Genomic DNA, 23,222 nt, shown 5'->3' on the forward strand with positions numbered 1-23,222 from the left:
AGGCAGCAGTCGGGAGGCCCAGAGACTGTAGCGAGCGCCTCCTAATCTCTCCAGACTGCTGAATACCGCGGCTGGGGGCGGGGAGGGGGAGGGAAGGAGGAGGGGAGGGGTGGAGAGGAGAGGGGAGGGGGTGGCGCGAAGAACGGCTTGGGAGGAGGGCTGGGAGAGGCAGCTGCTTTCACTACCCAGCTGGATGAGGGAGAGAGGTGAAGGAGCAAGTGCGTTGATTGTTTTTGCAGCACGCAGACGGTATTTATTCCAATTGTTATACTTGCAATGCTGATGCTCTTTGCAATTCTGTAAAGCTCTGCCACGTCTTAGCCGTCTGCTAAAGTTAATGCTACCTTTCTCCTGCGGTTTTTAACCTGGGATCTAGAGCTCTTTTACACAGCTTTTACGGTTTGCACAATGAAATTTATTTCATCTGTTGTTGGCTTTGATTTTGTTTTTCCTTTGGCATTGAGTGTACAGATTTATGTCCCTACATAAACCTTTACATGTAGGGACAATGGAAGTGCTTCTAAACTTTGTTATCTGTGCTTGCAACTGTCTTGTATACAACGTTTTGGCAAGTTAGAGTCCTCTCTTGGAACTCTTGTTGGCATTTGCGATTTCAGTATCAAAACAGTCATTTCATATATCCGTGTTGGTCTAGGAGTATTATTATTATTATTTTATTTATTTATTTATTTTTTTTGAGACGGAGTTTCGCTCTTGTTACCCAGGCTGGAGTGCAATGGCGCCATCTCGGCTCACCGCAACCTCCGCCTCCTGGGCTCAGACAATTCTCCTGCCTCAGCCTCCTGAGTAGCTGGGATTACAGGCACGCGCCACCTTGCCCAGCTAGTTTTTTTGTATTTTTAGTAGAGACGGGGTTTCACCATGTTGGCCAGGATGGTCTCGATCTCTTGACCTTGTGATCCACCCGCCTCGGCCTCCCAAAGTGCTGGGATTACAGGCTTGAGCCACCGCGCCCGGCCGGTCTAGGAGTATTATTATAGCTATTTGCTGACTTCTGCAGGGAACCAGGTTCGGAGAATTGTTTACAGAGATAATTTATAATTGACCTCCTCAGTGGTTGGTTCTACATTGGCAGTTTTAATACTGGACAACTGAGGACTCCAGAGGAAGTATTCATATGAGGTCGTTTGAACAGTAATGAAATCAAACTGAATTTAAATGCCCTGCTTTGCAAACAAATGCTTGTTTAATTGTATAATGACTCTCCTTGGGTTATCATTTTCTATTTTCCTTCTCCCAAAGTGGGATGAAATATTGTTCACAGATGCTCTAATGTCCTGGGTTGAAAGTAAATTCTACCCATTCAAGCTCTTAAGATATTGTTGGGACATTCTCTTAGATTATTTTAAATAAAGCTAAAATGCTCCCCAAGGGACTGATGGTTTCAGGAATTTTTTTTTTTTTTTTCTGCAACCTCCATCTCCTGGGTTCAAGCGATTCTCCTGTCTCAGCCTCCTGAGTAGCTGGGATTACAGATGCCCGCCACCATGTCCAGCTAATTTTTGTACGTTTAGTAGAGACTGGGTTTGACCATGTTTGCAGGCTGGTCTTGAACTCCTGACCTCAGGTGATCTTCCCGCCTCAGCCTCCCAAAGTGCTGGGATTACAAGTGTGAGCCACGGCACCCAGCCAGGACTTTTTTTTCCTTTATTGATGTTGCACATGATTATTTGATTTACGTTTTTTCAAATCTGTGATATATCAAAGTTTAATCCATTTTTTGACTGGATGTAATCTCCTTTAAATCTTAAAAACATTCATGTTCTCTGAATGATGCCACCATAATCATGTTTACGTAAAGTGAGCATGTAAACAATTTAAATGAAAACAAACACATTCCAAATGAGTGTGAAGGAGCCTCACTCAGGAAGATGAAAGAAATATGAAATACGTGTGTTTTCATTTTTCATAAGGATTATTATTTTAAGAGTTGGAATTGGTTTTTGAAATATGTTACATTGTAGAATACATTCAACGTTTATTTTCTGAGCCTTGCTATGTGCTAAGCACTGTGGGGGAACACAGTAGTGAATGAAATCCTTGTGGCCTCTAGGGGACTGTCAGTGGGGGCAAGTTACTATAACACAGAGCAGAGCAACCTATGGTGAGTCCTGGAGTTTTAAGAATCGTATTTTTCACGAAACCAGATGTTTTTAATAGGTCGAGAGAAGAATAATGGATTGATTTAATAATCTGTTGTGATGAGAAAGTGTTTCATTAGAATATTGTTATCTCTCATGTCCTATTGCCAGGAGTTGATCCTTAAACTTGATAAAAGTGGCATTGTATGAAGAGGTTGCAGGGATCCCTTTTCGCCTCTCCTTATCCATCATTTACTCGTATATTTTGTTAGAGGGATGTTGTGGCTTTGTCGTAAAAGTACAGGGTATCCTACGATGATTTTGATGCATATTTTCAATTGAGAATGATTCGTTTGGTTTGAATGAAGGAATGGATTCTGAGAGTAGGATTTATTTACTGGTACAACTATATCTATCTTGCCTAATTATAGTTCTTTCTTCTAAGATCCTCAAAGTGTGGCCTGTGCAGTATAAATGTATCCATTTGTTTAGTATATCTAATTAAGTTCATGGATCATTTCTAAAGCAGTGGTAATCTGCCCATTTATTCAACTGATTGTACTGTGACATGCTGGATCAGATCAGTGGTTTATGGGGCTTTTGCTCTGACAGAAATGTTAATGAATGGAAAAAAAAATGTCGATTTCTCTCTAGAGAATTTAAAGCTTAATCTTAATAATACCTTATAGTTGTAAGACTGTTTATAATAGAGCACTTGGAGAATTCTTTTATTTCATTTCCCCAGAATTTTATTAAACAGATAGGGAGAGCAGCATGTGTCTATGCTTGGAGACTTGGGATCAAACCTCTGCATTATTGTTACTCATTGAAAAACCTAGTAACCTTTATCTTTTCTTCTCTCTCTCTCTCTCTCTCTCTCTCTCTCTCTCTCTCTCTGTCTCTCTCTCTCTCTGTCTGTGGCCAAGCCTGGAGTGCAGTGGTGCAATTTCAGCTCACTGCAACCTCCACCTCTTAGATTCAGACAGTTCTCATGTTTCAGCCTCCCAAGTAGCTGGGATTACAGGCATGTGCCACCACACCTGGCTAATTTTTGTATTTTTAGTAGAGATGGGCTCTTGCCATGTTAGCCAGGCTGGTCTCAAACTCCTGGTCTCAAGTGATCTGCCTGCTTTGGCCTCTCAAAGTGCTGTGATTACAGGCATGAACCACCGTGCCTGCCTCTAGTAACCTTTTAATGTCTGTTCTTATTTGCTTGTTTGTTTGAGACAGGGTCCTGCTCTGTTACCCAGGCTGGAGTGCAGTGGTATGATCATGGCTCACTGCAGTCTGGTCCTTCTGAGCTCAAACGACCCTCCTGCCTTACGTTCCTGAGTAGCTGGGACTACAGTCATGAAACACCATGCCAGGCTAATTTTTTTTTTCTTTGTAGAGATGGGGTTTTTGCCATGTTGCCCAGGCTGGTTTCGAACTCCTGGGCTCAAGTGATCCACCCACTTTGTCCTCCCAAGTGCTGGGATTACAGGCGTGAGCCATCATGCCTGACCTGTTCCCGTTTATAAAAGGGGAATGATAATAGCTGTTCTTACCACAGAGCTTTAGTTGAGGCTAAAAACAATATAAAAATACATTTGCAGTCTTTCTTTACTTTGTATCTTGCCCTTTCAATTCATCATATGAAGAAACTTATTCTCAGAGCATGGTAGGAGACCTGTCAAAGGTGGAATAGATAGTGACAGACAGACTTAGGTCCTCTTCTGACTCAAAGGTTTGAGTTTTTCCCCACTGAACTAAACTTTTGGGTAGGCACAATATCAACTGATTGTTGAAATGGGAACGATTTTATCTACTTTGATTTCCCTCTCTGTTTTTAGATAAAAGAGGGACAGATGTGCAGAGGAATGTAATGGCTTTCTAAGTCAACAGCCTCCCAAGTGGTAGATAACAGCAGTCTACTAGCCAGATACGTCTTCCAGAGCTCTCTGCCTTCCCTGGCTCACTTTCTCTTCATTCAAATTATTCTTTAGAAAAATGTTGTCATTTAAAGGTCGTCCTGTCATATCTCAAAGGCACTGCACTACCCCAGTTCATTAGCTGAACACCCCCTATTTCTCTTGTGTGTACCCTACTTTTCAGGGAAAGTAGGACCCACAAAAGTAGAACTTCCAATATTGAGCTGCTAAAGTGTTCCAATAGTATTGGGCTTAATTTACCAAGTCATAATGACAAGCTGAAAAAGAGTAGTCCAATTAAAATCTGGAAACAGATATTAATACATTTTAAAGAATAAGGATAATGAAATGCTAAAATAACATGTAGTGTGAATCTGGTTGTAAACAAAAATTACCTTTAACAAATTATATTCTAGTTAGTGTTTATACACCAGGTTTCAACATTATAAGATATGTATTTGGATAACTGTATATGTCATAGAAGTATAATAAACATATATGTACTAATAATCCTTTCTTAAGAATACCTGCCTGGGCCGGGCGCGGTGGCTCAAGCCTGTAATCCCAGCACTTTGGGAGGCCGAGGCGGGTGGATCACGAGGTCAAGAGATCGAGACCATCCTGGTCAACATGGTGAAACCCCGTCTCTACTAAAAAAAAAACACAAAAAATTATCTGGGCGTGGTGGCGCGTGCCTGTAATCCCAGCTACTCGGGAGGCTGAGGCAGGAGAATTGCCTGAACCCAGGAGGCAGAGGTTGCGGTGAGCCGAGATTGCGCCATTGCACTCCAGCCTGGGTAACAAGAGCGAAACTCGGTCTCAAAAAAGAAAAAAAAAAAAAAAAAGAATACCTGCCTGTTTAAAGATCTTGTAGGTTGGAGGCAAAGTTGATTTATGTAACTTATTTATTATTCTTTTATTTTTTTGAGACAGAGTCTCACTCTGTTCCCCAGGCTTGAGTGCAATGATGTGATCTTGGCTCACTGCAATTTCTGCCTCCCGGGCTCAGGCAATTCTCCTACCTCAGCTCTGGAGTAGCTGGGATTACAGGCACATGCCACTATGCCCAGCTAATTTTTGTATTTTAGTAGAGATGGAGTTTCACCAGGTTGTTCAGGCTGGTCTGGAATTCCCGACCTAAGGTGATTGGCCTGCCTTGGCCTCCCAACGTGCCGGGATTACAGGTGTTCACCACGGTGCTCAGCCTCCAATTCTCCTTTCACATGGTAGTCTTTAGACAACTGATTTTTGAGAACAGACACTAATTCTCCTCTTAATCTAGTTTTCCTCTTTTCTAGGCCAATCAAGCCTAAGTTCCATACTCTTTTCTCTATATAAAATGATTTCCATATCATTATCCTAAGCTTTGAGAATAATGGTTTTTTTTTCTTAATTTTTATTTTACACCACAGGGGTTTTCACCAATTTTTATTATAGAAGGTTAAAAAAGACTTAAAGTCCGGGCAGGGTGGATCACGCCTGTAATCCCAGCACTTTGGGAGGCCAAGGCAGGTGGTTCTGAGGTTAAGAGATCGAGACTATCCTGGCCAACATGGTGAAACCCTGTCTCTAATAAAAATATAAAAATGAGCTGAGTGTGGTGGTGTGCCTGTAGTCCCAGCTACGCGGGAGGCTGAGACAGGAGAATCGGTTGAATCCAGGAGGTGGAGGTTGCAGTGAGCCAAGATTGCACCACAGCACTCTAGCCTGGTGACAGAGTGAGACTTCATCACCAAAAAAAAAAAAAAAAAAAATTAAAGATTAGAGAAAGGAATAAAATGAAAAAAGTATTCTTTCCTCTTCCTGATTCTTTATGTCCTTGCCTCAGAGATAATGCCTACTAAAAGATTCTGGAAAGATTTTCAACATACAACATAAGTATGTGTAAATATATATACTATATACATATATGTATATGTATACCATTAGAATTATAATAAAATACAGATTCAAAGCTTAACCACATACATATCTGTACATTGTTCAATAATGCCTAATGACAAAAATAGCTACAATTTAATGATTATAATTCAGGCATTATGCTAAACACTATGCATATGGTATCATATTTAATCCTTATAAGAATCCTATAAGATAAGTGATAGTAACTGTCCTGTTATATAGTTGAATAAACCAAGGCACAGAGAGGTTAAGCAAGTTGCATGAGGTTACACAGGCTCTACTTATTCTTTTTTTTTTTTTTTTTTGAGACGGAGTCTGGCTCTGTCACCCAGGCTGGAGTGCAGTGGCGTGATCTCGGCTCACGGCAACCTCTGCCTCCTGGGTTCAGGTGATTCTCCTGCCTCAGCCTCCCAAGTAGGTGGGATTACAGGTACTCACCACCACACCCGGCTAATTTTTTGTGTTTTTAGTAGATAGGGGTTTCACCATGTTGGCCAGGATGGTCTCATCTCTTGACCTCGTGATCCGCCCACCTCAGCCTCCCAAAGTGCTGGGATTACAGGTGTGAACCACCGCACCCGGCCCAGGCTCTACTTATTCTATATTGAGTAAAATGCGTTAGAGAAATGCCCATAAGATTGCAAATGAAGAATTTAGTGGTGAATTTTTTCATTTGCTTCTTTCTCTGAGGCAAGGAAAAATAGTGATTGAGAGAACCAAAATGAGTTAAGTTGTTTTTGAATCCCATGAAACTACAAATATGTTTTTTTCACTTAAATTTAAAGAATTTAAAAACACTGGCTGACGGTGCCTGCGGCCTGTGCCTCCGGCTAAGGTGCTGGGTGCTGGGGGCGGGGCGGGGACCAGTGTAGCCTCTGGGCCTTGTTGTTCCCTGGCGCCACCCGGACATCGCTCAGGCCGCTGGCACCATGAAGATCTGGACTTCAGAGCACATCTTTGACCACTCGTGGGAAATTGTTACAATAGCTGCAATGCAGAAATAACCAAATCCTATGGACCCAAGTGTGGTTGGAGTTGATGTGTTGGACAGACATATAGAACCCTCTGGAAAGTTGCACAGCCACAGACTTCTCAGCACACAGTAGGGACTGCTTTCCGTTGTGAAGCCTCTTATTCTTAGTGGTACAGCAAGAACGAAAACATATGTACACGAACATTTCTGTAGTTGATCCCGTAGAAAAAACAATGGAACTTAACTTTACTAATATTTCATTTACAAATATGGTTTCAGTAGATAAGAGACTTATACACAAACCAAATCCTCAGGACCCAGAAAAAACTGTTTTGAATCAAGAAGCCATAATCACCGTGAAAGGAATTAGCCTCAGCAGTTACTTTGAAGGTCTGACGGCAAGTATGATATCCTCAAACACTGGTAAAGGCTGAGAAGCAATGGAATGGGTAACACATGAAGTAAATGCCAAGACTGAGGAACTGACAGCCTCAGGAAGAGGAAGCATAATGACTCCAGGGGCAGCAGCAGCATTTGCCAAGAAGTGATCATGAAAGTTGGTCGGGAACGTGGGGTACCCAAGGTCTCTCCAAGCTGACTACATATTTATGTGTTATTTTAAAAATACAACTATATTTTAGATAGATTTTTTTGATAAGTTGGTGTAAGGCTATGTGACTTGATCAAAAGAGATGCAGGGCCTCTAAATAAAAGAAATCATCTGAAATTAATATTATTTGAAATTACCATCTGATCTTGAGGGTTCCAGTATTTCTGTGAAAATTCAACAAGAACTCCTTGGAAATTGGTGTTGATATTGAATCTCCTTAAGGTAGAATTTTCAATCTTTTCAAATGTTGGAACTCTACCTGACTTTGGACCAACCCCAGAACAGAGCAGAGCCACCTCCTACAGACACCCGTTGCCCTGCTGCTGTACACTTCAACATCTTGCCCAAGGCAACTCACTTAAAAAGAGAAATTGTGTAGTTTTAAAATATATTTTGTGTAAAATAACTTGCTCTTCTATAAACTACCATTAAAAACCAGTGTTTTAATTTGGTACTTAAATATTTTTGGAGTGAAAATTATCACTAAAGTAACCTGACTCCCACAAAAGTACGATTTCATTATGTTAAAGAGTACTATATTGATTTGTCAAAGGTTTGTAACTTAGTAAAGGTATTCACTTCCTTAGATTTGTACTTTGTGATTTAGTATGCTGTACCGTGGGCTGGTTACGTTAACTGAAAAAAATAAAGTCATTACCTGAGTTTTGCAGTGCTCGAACTTAAACAGAAGAACAGCTGTTCACATCTTTTAGCATTTCACATTTGTGTAACTTAAAAATTGCCATGTGTCAGAATCATGTTTTTGTAATTCCTAAGGCATGACATGTCAGGTTATTTGAATACAATTACTTTTTGAAGTAATTGTGACCACAAAACATCTTTTTCTACATGAAGGAGCTGTACATCATTTGAAATGACTCAAATGATGTCTTACTCTGAAGCATAAACCCCAGGTACTTAAAAGTTTTTAATAATATGGTGCCACTTCAGGATTTGGGGGCAGTGAGGAAGAACAAGGATAATGGTGACGGGAGGCTTGGTCTGAGCCTGAGTGAATTGCACTGCAGCTTTTGTCTATGGGAATTCCTTATTTGGTATGTCAGAGGCAGTGGCAAACTGAAAAACAATCCAGTAAATGTACTTTGTTTTATATTTTGTAGCAGGCAATTATCAACCACTAAATAATAGCTTTGACATTTGCAATTGTTGCACAGAGAGTATTTTTACTAGAAGATGATTAGCTCTTGCCTTTATTTTACAGTGCTTAGTGTGATAAGCTTCTGTCTATCAAAGAGACTAGTTAATACATAAACCACAGAAACAGTATAATAAACTATTTTTAAATTATAATTTTCCTACTTAAAAATTGTTTAGCTTAAGACTTGTTAAGACATTTGTAAAAGCAGGTTACATTTAATAAGGTTTCTGATTTTTTTTTGGTAACTGGAGATAGTTTTTACAAGTGAAATAACATTTCAGCTAAATAAAACATTGCTAAATAATTGATATTTGATGAAAATCTTTTCCTTTTATAATTTCTGCAAATTATACTTGTTCTGCGAAAGGTGTAATGCCCTAATAATAAGAGATTTTTAAACAAATCCTTATCTTTTTTTTTTTTTTTTTTGAGACAAAGCCTCACTCTAACCAGTCTGAGGTGCGGTGGCACAGTCCCGGCTCACTCCAGTTTCCATTTTCTGCTTTCAAGCAGTTCTCCTACCTAGCCTCCCAAGTAGCTGGGACTATAGACATGCACCACCACGCCTGGCTAATTTTTTAAAAATATTTTTAGTAGAGACGGGGTTTCACCGTGTTGGACAGGGTGGTCTCGATCTCTTGACCTCGTGATCCACCCGCCTCGGCCTCCCAAAGTGCTGGGATTACAGGCTTGAGCCAATGCGCCCGGCCTATCCCTTGATTTTTTAAACTCTGATGTAATGATAAAACTATAAATTTTCATTTTCTAGTGCAGTTAGTTACCTTTTTTGAAATAGCTGATAATTTATAGCTCTTACCTGTTAAACATAAATGCACAGCAAGCAAATGAAGTTAAAAGGACTAAACTGGAGTAAGTGTTCATAAATGAAACCTTGGAGCAGGCATCCCCAAACTACGGCCCCTGGGCAGCATGCGGCCCCCTGAGGCCATTTATCCGGCTCCCCTCCCCCAGCCCCCCCACCCCGCCGCACTTTAGGAAGGGGCACCTCTTTCATTGGTGGTCAGTGAGAGGAGCACAGTATGTGGCGGCCCTCCAACGGTCTGAGGGACAGTGAACTGGCCCCCTGCGTAAAAAGTTTGGGGACGCCTGCGGAGTATTGAATACTGAAATTGAAATGTGGGTTAAGGGAAAAAAAAAAAAGAATTTAAAAACACTGGAAATGAAAGACACAGGAAAGCCAGCATTGAATAAAGCTGATTAAGACTTGATATGGCACTGAGGGAACAATATAATTGATGCAGCATTATACGGTTTTGGAAAAATATCTTGCAAATGAAAATGGATCCCCACTGCTCTTAGGATAAATTCCAGGGTATTGTTAACAGGACATCAGAAGCCCTTTGTGGTGCCTCTGAAAGCCAGCCCAACAAAACTTGCTGTCTCTCCGCTGGTAGATCCCCTCCCCAGCCTGCACTTCTGTCTTTATGTTTTTGCATATGCTGTTCCCTCAGTGGAGGCCAACTTATCCCATAGCTCCCTGGACACCCACTTTTCCAGGTTATCTCCTACTCATTGAAGAATGAGTAGGGCTTGGCTTAGATAATCCTTAATTCCAAGCAGCATGCAATGGCCATTCTTCATGCTCCTCAGCAGCCTGTACTTCCCTATCACAACTCTCATCATATTGAGTTGTGATATGCTGCCTGGCCTGTCTCTCCCTCTAGTCTGTAAGTAAAGTTCAGAGCAAGGCTGGGTCTTATTTGCCTTTGTATTCTTGTCATTTCTTGGCATTTATTAGGAGCCTGATAAATGCTTGTTGAATGCACAAAAGCATGAACGGATTTTGAATTTTTAAAAGGGCATTCATAATGAAATATGCCCATCCAAATCTAAAAATAAGCATACAGCTAGGTTTTAACAGAAATGAGGCCAGGTTTGAGAGAAATGTAACTGTTGGTCAAAAGCTAGACCAATTCAGTAATGAGCATATTTTTTTTTTTTCATATACAAAGGCACTGGAAGTGAAAGAAAGATGATTAATGTATAGCTTAGACCCTTAACAGTTTTCTAATACAGACATGCCAAGAAAGAATTAGCTTACCAAAAGACGGTGCTTTTTTGACTAACAAATACAATTTACTGTATGATTCATCATAAAGCTAACTTTTGTTTAGCCAAAAAAAGGGAACTCAAAATGTATATAATTTTTTTCATGAACTAACAATAGATTACTTTTGTCTATAGATTGGTGTGTTTCTTAATCAGTATCATTAAGTTTTAATCTTAGACATTTTCAGGTTTAATATTAAAAGTTCTTTGTATCATATTTGGCTGTCTGTAGCTGTATATAAGTTTTCTGCTGACTTGCTGCTTTTTATAATCCATGTTCACCATCTTGAACTCCTTTTGGAAAAAAGCATGTTTGAGATGGATGAAGAATCCTGGAGTTTAAATAGTGCATTTCCTTGTTGCAAAATGTGTAACTCTGAAAAAACTAAATTACAGTTATTGTATCTTAAACAGCTATTCCTGAAATTTACTTGGAAGCTTTTGACAGAGTAGCTCAGTATCTGAGGAGAAGTTGTTCTTCACGGTCCAAGGAATTAGGAAGTTCCATAACATGTGCCAAGGGATCTGGCAGTTTCTACTACCTTTAGTTGCTTTATCTGAGATATCACAGGCCATAGTTTAGATGCAAAAATATCTTTTTATTTCAATAATACATCAGAATGTAATTTTAAATGTACTAGAGAGAGAAACTTTAAATTAAAATTCAAATGTGTGTGATATTAGCAGTGCAAATATCACCACCAAGGAAGCAAGCAGATGAGCCGGTGCCTCCTGTGCAGTGTCGAGTTTGCACGTGCAGAAAATCACCTTTGGTGTATTGTGGTGTAGTACTCTTCCTGGTAGCTGGCAAGTGTGTTCGGCATATATTGTAAGCCACTTCCTGATTTTAGAAGTGTTATGCTGTGCAAAAAGTGCAATTAGAATTGGAGATATTTGACAAAAGGCAGGGTGAATGAATAGTGTAATGATAGTTATGTAAAGTACCATCGGAGTGCAGAAGAAGGAACCATAATTTTAACCAGGAAGACTAAGGAGGGCCACAGTGGAAGTTGATATTTGAGCCAGAAATCCGTAGGGAAAGAAGGAAAGAAAACTTGTTTTGGGCTTCGGGCTAATGCACAGTGGCGTCATAGTGCATGGTATGTTGAGAGCATTGCATTTAGGGTTGAAGCTGGATCCCATATGGGTGGGAGGTACTTTAGCAGGTGGTGCTGGGAAGATAAGACCCCAGTCAGGGTGAGTCTGCTGAGGAGGCTGGACTTTATTCTGCAGGCAGTCGAAGGCCACTGAAGATTTGGGGACAGAGGTGAGGTAGGGCTGACTTATCTACTAGGCACAGTGTCTGGGAAGCACAATAATTTTAGGGTCCACAAAAATATTTGCATTTTAATTGCCTTTAAAACTAGAATAAAATAAATAAGGACAGCAATAATGAATTCATCTTTATTCAAATGCAGTCATTATAATATATGTGTTTTTTTTCCTATTAATAGAGGAATAGGTCCCTGAAGGTAAAAGTGCCTGTAAAAGTCATACTGCAGACCCAGGGAAAAGAGGGCAAAATGTGAATCCTGGAGATAATTGACAGCTGTGTGAAGGATGAATCCCACCTGTGGTTCCCAACTGTGGCCTGGCTACATCAAATTTACTTGATTAAACACAGATTCCCTACTATGCAGCCATTAAAAGGAACCAGATTATGTCGTTTGCAGAGACATGGTTGGAGCTGGAAGCTGTTATCCTCAGCAAACTAATGCAGCAACAGAAAACCAAACACCACATGTTCTCAGTTATAAGTGGGAGTTGAAGATGAAAACACATGGACACATGGCAGAGAACAACACACAGTGGGGCTTGTCAGGGTGTGGGGTGGGGTAGGGGGAAGGAGAGCATCAGGAAGAATAGCTAATGGAAAATGGCCTAACACCTAGGTGATGGGTTGATCTGTGTAGCAAACCATCGCGGCACACATTTACCTATGTAACAAACCTGCACATGCTGCACATGTACCCCAGAACTTAAAATAAATGTTGAAGGAAAGAAAAAAAAGAAAAGAAAGCACAGATTCCAGGGCCCCAGGCGTGCTTGATTTAGGAGGAAGGGGAGGGGTATGCTGGAAGACAGAGCATGCCTGTGGAGGACCAGGAAAACAATCGAATGGCAGTTTAGCTGATGACCTGAGAAACCACAAAGGCCCTAGCCAGGGCAGTGCCAGTGAGACTGGGAAAAAAAATGCAGCCTGGGGAAGCATTGCATAGGTGAATGATAGACTGACAGCCAACCAGTGGTAGGGTGTGAGGTACAGGAGTTGCCTGGATGGCAGCAGGAGAGAAGATAGTATTTCTAGTCTCAGCCAGAAGTGGAAAATGTGACCAACTGTTTTTCTCTGCTGTAAGCTCACCATGAACATGCCTGTGGAAGGGCTGAGGATACTGTCAGCTTGGCACAAGCTTTCTCCAGGCTTTCAGCTTTTTGGTGGACTGCTCATTAGGCTGTGCAGATGCCCAGGGAGTGCTGTGGAGGAGTGAGAGGCAGAAGCAGGCCCTGTGTTTGCCTTGAGGAGGAGTAAGATAATGGGCAGAAATGCTAGAACTGAAGCTCTGTGGCTCTGGGCTGAGTCCAGGCCTGAGGCCCAAGGCCAGGATGGTGTCGGTGTCGGGCGGCCCCTTCTCACTGGGAGAGCCCTAGGCTCTGGTTCCTTGCTTGGTGATGGAGACACAGCAAGAATAATCAAATACCGGAGAAACTTGGAAGATGATTATTGAAACTAGAATTTTTTTTTTTCTTCAGAATTCTCTGAAAAACCCTGACCCTAGACATTTTCAAGGACTGATGACTGTCTTGTAACCAGCATTTGACCAGTTGAGCATTGCAGCAAAAATCTTAGCAGGATAATAGTCTTCATTTTCCCTGACCCTTATTCTTTTAGTTTCTTCCTCTTCTGCAGTCTTTCCCTCTTTTCTTTTGTCTTTCTCTTTCTCTTTCTGTTTCCCACCCATCTTCGACTTCCTTATCCCTCTCTCTTCTTCTTTGCCTCTCCTATTTGTCTGCTCTTGTCCTCTCTCTTTTCCTTCCCTTCTCTCCAGTCAGTGAGTCAGCATGCTTGGGATATGTCAAGCCCCCTGCCATGTGTAGTTGACTGTAGTTTTGGGGTATGTGTATGCATGTGACTTAGCTCTCAGTCTGCTGCATGTGGCCCAAAAGGTGTGAAGACTCATGTCACTTTCCGATTTAGGCAGTTGCATCTGGCTTACCTAAAATTTCACTTGCTGCTTCAGTCAGGAAAGTGTTCCTTCCATACTGTGGCTTGGTGATGAGAGGTTTCATGAGCTGCAGTACCAGAGGCAGGTGCATTTCATAGAGATGAAGGAATGAATTTTACTAATTCATAGCCTGAGAATATATGATAATAGCTCACCATTTCTTCCCTCTATATCTCTTACTTTACCTCTGCAGGAAAGCAGATCTTTCTCTTCCCCATCCCGGTTGCTGAAGCCTAGATATATTGCTCTATTTTCAACTCTTCCATGTCTAAATTAGTGGAGGCTGTTGAGCAGTGGGAGTGCTAGGGAATTATGAGTCAGGAGCTCCAAATGTAAGCTCTGACTTGGTCACTTACAAGCTGTGACCTTGGGAAAGTCATTCAAATGAGAAAAGTCATACTGACCTGCCTTTTTCATAGGCATGGCAAAATGTGAGAATGCAAATGAATGCATTTGCAGTTGATACTCTTCATTCATTGCATAAATATCTCCTGGCTACCTACTATGTGCTGCCACTATTCTAGCCATGGGAGATACAGTAGAGGATAAGATAGATAAGATCTTGGCACTAATGAGTTTAGATTATAGTGCATGACCAGTGAACAAAGATACATTGTTCTATGGTATGCTAAATGGCTATGGAGAGCTAGAGCGAGCAGAGAATGACTCAGGGTGCTAGTAGGACAGGAGACCTACCTTCCAGGGGATGGTCAGGAAAGGCCCTTTTGAGGAGATAATGATTGAGCTGACCCCTGAAGAAACAGAAACAAGTAGGAGAAAGAAAGAGTGCAGTGTAGGGCATTTCAAGTTCTGGGTAAAGCAAATACAAAGACCTGGAGAAGGGAGATAGCTTTGTAGAAAGGAGTGTGTACCTGATATAACTGGTGCATAGTCAACTAGGAGGGAATGGCCACAAATGAGGTTTGAGTTGTGTTTTTAAGAGACAGTTTGGCTGCTTGCATGGAGAGAGTTTGAGGTGGCTTCCTATTCATATTATAGGCAGGATTTCTACATCATAGACGAGGTCAGCAATTATACTGTTCAACACTAAGATCAGCCTTTAAAAAATTTATTTATTTATTTGAGACAGGGTTTTGCTCTGTTGCCCAAGCTGGCTGGAATGCAGTGGTGCAATCATAGCTCACTGCTGCCTCAAACTCCTGGGCTCAAGCAAGCCTCCTGCCTCAGCCTCCCAAATAGCTGGGACTATAGGCATGCACTGCCATGCCTGGCTAATTTTTAATTTTTTTTGTAGACAAAAGGTCTTGCTATGTTGCTCAGGCTGGTCTTGAACTCTTGGTCTCAAGCAATCCTCCTGCTTTGGCCTCCCAAAATATAGGGATTACAGGTGTGAGCCACCACACCCAGCCTAAATTTAATTTTTAAAGACTATTTTTTAAGAGCAGTTTTAGGTTCACAGCAAAATTGAGAAGACGGTACAAAGATTTCCCATATATCCCCTGCCCACAAATACATAGTCTTTCCCATTATCAATATCCCCCACCAGCAACATGCTTTGTTGTGCTTTATCATGTGGAATTCTTGCAATGATCCAATGAAGTAGGTGGTATTAACAAAACGTTTTTGAGAGAAGTTTCAATTAGGTTCAGTGAGCTTACGCACAGTGAAACTAGCAGCAGAACTCAGGTCTTCTGCCATATTGGGGCATAAGAGAGATTTTCAAAAGAGGAATTGACATCTTGGGCACCCTGTAGCCAAGAAATTTCAGCTACTTTAGGAAGAGACAAGCTGGAGGGATAAGACAGGAAAAGTTGGGTTTAATTTCTAGGGAAATTGGTTTAGGTTGCCTTGAAAGTATAGCAGGATTTTACTGTAGTTATTGGTCTTAAAATTCAGCCATTAAAATCTTCTAACAGGAGATAGGAGCCTGGCTTTGTCTCTGAATGTGCCAGGAGAGAACTGTCTCCATTATGCCTCTCATTGGCACACAGAGGCTGGGAAACTTTCACACACTGTCCTGTTTTGTGAGCATTTGCAGTTGTAACAGAAGACAGCTCTATTTTATGTCTTGCTTTGTTTTCATGCCATTGCATGAAAGCCAGGCCTCTTGGCTCTTAAAAACTAACCCCCTCCAAACTTAGTTTATAGCAGTGATATATGATAATGAAAAGAATATTTAAAACAATTCAGAGAATAGTATAAAAATAAAAATAAAAATCCATTTTTTCTCTCTGACTTCTCACACAGACATGGATTCCTTCATATTCACATATACATGCATCCAGTCATATATATAATATACATTTGTATATCCTAGACTCCATCTATACATGCTATTTTATAATGTAATGTTTTATTTAACACTGTCATAGATAACTTTCTATATTAGTATCTAAAGATGTACCTTATTTTCTCTAATGGTTGTTTTGAATTCCACTGTCCCAATTCCTCTATTGACAGGCAGTAAATATCTTTGAGCATATATTTTTGTATATTGTATATGTGGTATACCTATGGGAAAAATTCTAGAAGTGGAATTACTGAGAGAAAGAACATATGCAGTTCACATTATGATAGATCCTGCATTGTTGCTAAGAACCTTATACTAACTTATGTTTCTAACAGCATATGAGACTACCTGTTTTCCCGCATTCTTGTCAAAGCTGAGTATTGACAAACTTCTTAATCTTTGGTAGACTCATACATGAGAAATGATAATGGTTTACTTGAAACTGGCATTTAAGGTTGATATTTCTGTGAAATATTTTTGTTCTCAGAAATTAATTTGAATAACTTTTTATTAGGCAGTACATATTCAAGGTGAAACAATTTGGGAAATGTGAAAAACAAAGAAAAAAGAAAAAGAACAGATAAACTTTTTTTCCGTGAATAACCATTGTTAACATTTAGGATATGCTTTTTTGCCTCATGTGTAAAGTGTGAATGAGAAAATTTTATTACTTTCTTGGCTTTCCATTGATTATAGCTACCAGTTTTCTTGCAGAATGCTGCAGTACAGCAGTGGGGAAAGCATTGGAGTTGGAGCCAGTGGTTGTTCTAGATTCAAATTTTAACATTGCTGACTAGCTTTGTGACCTTGGGCAAGTCATTTAAATTCTCTCAGCCTCAGTTTCCTCCTTTGTAAAACAGATAATGCCTTTTAGTATGGTTTGGTTTGTGTCCTCACTCAAATCTCATGTCGAATTGTAATCCCCATTTGTTGGAGGAGGGGCGTGGTGGGAGATGATTGGATCATGGGGGCAGCTTTTTCCCTTGCTGTTCTGGTGATAGTGAGTGAGAACTGATGGTTTTAAAATACGGCACTTCCTTTCTCACTTCCCGTTTCTCCTGCCGCCATGTAAGATGTGTCTTGCGTCCCCTTTGCCTTCTGCCATAATCGTAAGTTTCCTGAGGCCTCCTAGTCATGCTTCCTGTTAAGCCGGTGGAACTGTGAGTCAATTAAATTTCTTTTCTTCATAAATTACTCAGGCTCAGGTAGTTCTTTATAGCAATGTGAAAACAGACTAATACTCCTTCCTTCCCCTTCCCGTCCCCCTTCCCCTTCCCCTTCCCTTTCCATTTCCCCTTCCCTCCCTCCCTCCCACCCTCTCTCCCTCCTTCCCTTCCCTTTCCTTCCTTCCTTCCTTCCTTCCTTCCTTCCTGCCATTTTTCCTTTTTTTTTTCAGGGTCTTACCTTGTCACCCAGGCTGGAGTGCAGTGATGTGATCACAGCTCACTGCAATCTCCACCTCCTGGACTCAAACAATCTTCCCACCTCAGCCTCCAAATAGCTAGAATTACAAGCCTGCACCACCACGCCTGGCTAATTTTTAAATTGTAGAAATGAGGTTCTATTACATTGTCCAGGTTGGTCTCAACCTCTTGGGCTCAAGTGAGCCTCCTGCCTCGGCCTCCCAAAGTGCTGGTATTACAGACATTATTGGTTGGGCACAATGAGTCACCATGCCTGGCTGATAATGCCTTTCTTTTCAGATTGTTGGGAAGAGCAAATGGAATAAGGTATAGAAAAGTGCTCACTGTATTCCCTGCCCTATAGTAGATAACTTGACAAGTGTTGGCTATGCTGAAGCTCAAGTGAAGTAAGGCAGTGTTGAGAATATTTTATTATCCTGAGGTTTCTTCAAGGTGGAGAATTTTCCTTCTTTAGTTTATAAGGCACTGAGCCTTGTCTTGTTATATTCATTCTGGGATTGTTCATAAATTTTTCTTTCTTTTTTTTTTTTTTTTTTTTGAGACGGAGTTTTGCTCTTGTTACCCAGGCTGGAGTGCAATGGCGCGATCTCGGCTCACCACAACCTCTGCCTCCTGGGTTCAGGCAATTCTCCTGCCTCAGCCTCCTGAGTAGCTGGGATTACAGGCATACACCACCATGCCCCGCTAATTTTCTGTATTTTTAGTAGAGACGGGGCTTCACCATGTTGACCAGGATGATCTCGATCTCTGGACCTCATGATCCACCCGTCTCAGCCTCCCAAAGTGCTGGGATTACAGGCTTGAGCCACCGCGCCCGGCCCCAGTTTTTTCTCTTTCTTTATTTTGCTTTTATTTTTTCGAGACAGGGTCTTGCTCTGTCACCCAGGCTGAAGTCCAAGTACCATGACCTCAGCTCACTGCAGCCTCTACCTCCCAAGCTCAAGCGATCCTCCTGCCTTAGTCTGCCTCGTCGTTGGGACTGCGTGCCACTGTGCCTAGCTAAGTTTTGTGTTTTATGTAGAGACAAGGTTTTGCCATATTGCTCAGGCTAGTCTCAAACTTCTGTGCTCAAACAGTCCTCCCACCTCAGCCTCCCAAAGTGCTGGGATTACAGGTGTGAACCACTGTGCCCAGCCTCTTTTTCTTTATTGTTTTCCCAATGTTTATATAAAGGCTAGTTCATGTAAGGCCATGGTTGTCTATGAGAGGCTATTTCATGCCCTCCTCCTGGAACATCTGGTAATGCCTGGAGACACTTTTAGTTGTCACAGTAGTGGGGGAACTGCTACTGGCTTCTAGTGTGTAGAAGCCAGGGTGATGCCAAACATGCTACAGTATACAAAACAGCTCCTTACAACAAAGCACTTTCCTGCCCAAAATGTCAATAGTGCCTGAGGTAGAGAAACCCTGATACAGGGAATATATTGAATGTGAGCTGAAGATTATGACCCTGGTGAAGTATGCCTCTATGGACTCATCAAGCTAATGGTACTTAGTAGTTGGCCCTAAAAATTAAACCATACTCTACAGGAATTTCTACCAGGCTGCAGAAAGTCCTTTGCTTTTCAGAAAGATGGTGTGGAAAGCATGTAAGTTATAAAAGGGCTGTTTGGCTAAAGTTATCACCTGGAGGCAGCTGAGGTCCTAGCAGTTTGTCTCAGTTTCCATGGGATCCAAGATAGATCTCCTTTGTTCATGCAGGTATTTATTAATTCAGCAAACACTATTAAATGACCAGCAGGCCAAGTACTGTGCTGTGTGGGATAAAAAAGGGAAGTAAACAAAAGCTAAGATATGTCCCCTTAAAGGAGCTTAGAAGACAGTATAGTACTGTGGTTAAGAACTCAGATTTGGATCTGTGTTGCCTGGGCTCAAAGCCTGGCTTTGGCACTTCTAGTTTATCTGATTTAGCCTCTTGTTTTAGGATGGAGTTGAGAATATCTACCTCATATGATTGTATGATGGTTAAAATGTTGATGAACACAGAATGTTTAGAAGAGTATTTAGCTCAATGAAATTTGCATTCTTGTTTTGGTTATTTGTACTGTACAACTCCTACTGCTATGCAATCCTGGAGCCTTATGTTTTTTTCTAGTTTGGTAGTTTCAGGTTTAATTGGTACTAGATTCCTTTTCACAATACAGCCTTACCCAGACTCTGAGTATATAAAAGACAGACATGCATAGCTTAATATAGGTATGCGTTCTGAGAAGCGCATCCTTGGGTGATTTTGTTGTGCAAGCATCATGTAGTATGCTTACACAAACCTGCATGGTATAGCCTGCCGTGCACTTAGCCTATTGCTCACAGGCTATAAACCTGTACAGCATGTTACCATACTGAATACTGTAGGCAATTATAGCACAATAGTAAGTGTGCATCAAAAATATCTAAACATAGAAAAGGTAATGCATTGCACTGAGATGTTATGATGGGTGCAACATCACTAGGTGATAGGAGTTTTTCAGCTGTTATAATCTTATGGGATGACTGTCATATATTCAGTCTGCCATTGACCTAAACATCATTATGTGCACATGACTGTATATGAAAAGAGCAGCTCTTGTTAAAATAAGGGTAGCAGTCTGGACACTGCTTTCTGGGACTACTCCCTTCCCTTCCCCCAACAGTGTTGTCTGGGACAGAACCTGGGACTGTGTAGAACCCTGTTTGCCACCCAGCAATCTCATCTGGTCTACTCATTTTGAGTGAGGAAACTGAGGCCTAGAGAGAGGAAGTGATTTAAAAAGGGGCTAAGGCAAGACAGGAATAGCTCTGATGTATGTGTGCCAAGCACAGACAGGATGCTCTATGAGGGAGTTCAGAGAAGGTAGAGACTGGCCCCTTGGTTAGGTTGAGGTCTTGAAGGATGTGTAGGATTTGAACATTTCAGATAAAGTTGGAAAGAGTATTTTCATAGGAAGAAATAGAATGATAAAGGGATGGAGAAAAAAGCATTGTAGTATTTACCCATTTCTTAGTAAAAGTCTATTTAAAACATATTACTTACAAACTAAAGGAAGGTAGTTGTTAAAAAGTCACAGAGTAATTCCTGGGGCCCAGGGGCAGTGGAGCCAGCCCATATGCATCAGGTACCCCAGAAGTGAGCACCTCCTGGAAGCCCCCTCTCCACTGCCCCATAGTTCTTGTTTCTCCTCCTGTGCATTTGCTCTGCCCTTCACTGTCTCTGAAGACAAGCTTTATTGTCTTCTCTGTGTTCGTGGCTTCCTCAAAGGTCCTGAGTTTCTATGCCACTGCTTAAAGCAACCAGTTCTCAATGATCATTTGTCTCTGAATCCCAAATTCTAAATTCCAGGAGGAAAGAATCCAATTACACATATGGGTATTATTTGTGTGCCTCTCAGCCAAAGCTGTAGACAGACCGGGGCATGTGAGGAGCGTGTCTCGTGTTGAGATGGTTGGTAAAGCCCTACTCAAAGATGAAAAAGGAGGAAAACTGGCCCTCAAGTCACTGTTTTACAAGCAGTAGAAAGAAGGGTCTATGTAACTTAACAAAGTATGAGATAGACAGTACAGGCAAAAAGTAAGGAAGTGGGTTGATGAAGGCTTCTTGAAGGGGGTCATTAGTGCTGGCTTTGCCATGTAGGAAGGATTTCCTTGTGGAGAGGGAAATGGGGGAGGACATTCCAAACTAGAAGCTTGCAAGAACTTTGCATGTTTGAGTAACAGTGAGCAGTTGAGTTCCTGCATATGCCCATGCTTCATTCATTCATTTAGACAGCAAATATTTACTGAGGACCTAGTGAGGAGGAAGGTATAGTTATGGATGAAGAAATAAAATTAAAATATTTAAACTGTTTCCCCAAGGTCATACAGAATGGGAATATGAACCATATCCATCATGTTTTAAACTTTTAGTTGTTTTCTCTATAGTTTTTTCCACTTACACTTTTTCTTTCTTTCTTTTTTTTTTTTTTTTGAGACGGAGTTTCGCTCTTGTTACCCAGGCTGGAGTGCAATGGTGCGATCTCGGCTCACCGCAACCTCCGCCTCCTGGGTTCAGGCAATTCTCCTGCCTCAGCCTCCTGAGTAGCTGGGATTATAGGCACGCGCCACCATGCCCAGCTAATTTTTTGTATTTTTAGTAGAGACGGGGTTTCACCATGTTGACCAGGTTGGTCTCGATCTCTCGACCTCGTGATCCACCCGCTTCAGCCTCCCAAAGTGCTGGGATTACAGGCTTGAGCCACCGCGCCTGGCTCACTTACACTTTTTCTGCTTGATTCTACAAGATCAAAAGTGACTTACAGCAAGGTTGGCGGTTCATGCTTTTTTTCTTTTTCTGTTTTAAATAGAGAACTTTTGAAATTGTACATTGTCCTTACATCCTAAAGTGAGAATAGATTCATAATTTCCATAACTATAAAATGATTTATGTGTGGGTGTATGTTTGTTTTAGCGGAATTGTTTGGTCAAGTAATTTCTAAGATCCATTTTAACTCAACATTTTGTATCTGGTAACTTGTTCTCTTTCAACTCAGTAAAGTTGGCAACCAGTTTGATTTGATTTATTACAGAATTATTTATAATAGAAAAAACTTGTAACTGCCTAAAATGTCTCAAAATATAGGATCGGTTTAGAAAATTAAGATATGCCTATATAGTATTACCAACTCAAAAAAGTTGCTTTTTAAAAATAGTAGTGATGGTGTCACCATGTTGGCCAGTCTGGTTTTGAACACTGGCATAAGCAATTCTCCCACCTTGGCCTCCCAAAGTGTTGGGATTATAGGCATGAGCCAATATGCCCAGCTCAAGAAATTTTTAGTATGATGGAAGATCTTTAAAATATAAAATTAGTAGTATAAACAAGAAACAATCTTTATACATTGAATTAAACTACATAAACATGTACACACGTATATTTGTATTTGCATAGAAAAATTCTTTTAAAGATGTGTACTAATCTAAAAATGAAACTATTGAAATATAGAACAATATTTCAGTAGTAGATATCAGTAATTAACAAATTTTAAATGTTTTGCTAAAATTTCAATGATGAATTCCTATTTTATAACTGCAATTTTATGTAACTATGTTGTTTATCTGCATCTACTTTTGTAACTGAAATTTTTATAGAAATAATTATAGATTCACATATAGTTGTGAGAAATAGTACAGAGAGATACCTGTAAACTTTGCCCATTTCTCCCAGTGGCATATTTTGCAAAACTCTAGTGTAATACCACAGCCAGGATATTGACATTTATTCATTCTACCTGAGATTCCCCTAGTTTCTTGTACTCATTTGCATGTGCACACAAGTGTGTATGTTAAATTCTACACTATTTTCTCAACTGTGTGAGTTCCCGAATCACAGCCAAGGTACCAAAGAGTTCCAAAACCATAAGGAACCCCCATGTTGTTATCCACACTTGCCACTATTTTTTTTTTTTAAATTGCTTGACCTCACTTGGTAGGGCATTTCTTTTATTTTGCTTTTGCATCTGAGGCCATAATAGAACCTTAGAGTTGGGAAGGTTTCTGGTTCTTCCAAGACTTAGCACATCCTCTAGGGACCTGTATCCAAGTCTAGTCCCTGATTGAACCCTTCTAGTTAGGTAGCTCTGGACTTT

The 23,222-nt window shown here is 40.8% G+C and overlaps 1 protein-coding gene and 1 pseudogene across 7 annotated transcripts in view; both read left to right on the forward strand.

The window, feature by feature from the left end:
* Positions 1–23,222, forward strand: part of DNAJC6 (DnaJ heat shock protein family (Hsp40) member C6) — a 187,221-nt gene that overhangs the window by 71,932 nt on the left and 92,067 nt on the right. The gene's annotated exons all lie outside the window — the stretch shown is intronic.
* On the forward strand, positions 4,812–22,496 carry LOC141580269 (PRELI domain containing protein 3B pseudogene; annotated as a pseudogene).

The sequence above is a fragment of the Saimiri boliviensis genome, chromosome 11 (assembly GCF_048565385.1).
Source record: "Saimiri boliviensis isolate mSaiBol1 chromosome 11, mSaiBol1.pri, whole genome shotgun sequence".
In the NCBI taxonomy this organism is placed as follows: domain Eukaryota; kingdom Metazoa; phylum Chordata; class Mammalia; order Primates; family Cebidae; genus Saimiri; species Saimiri boliviensis.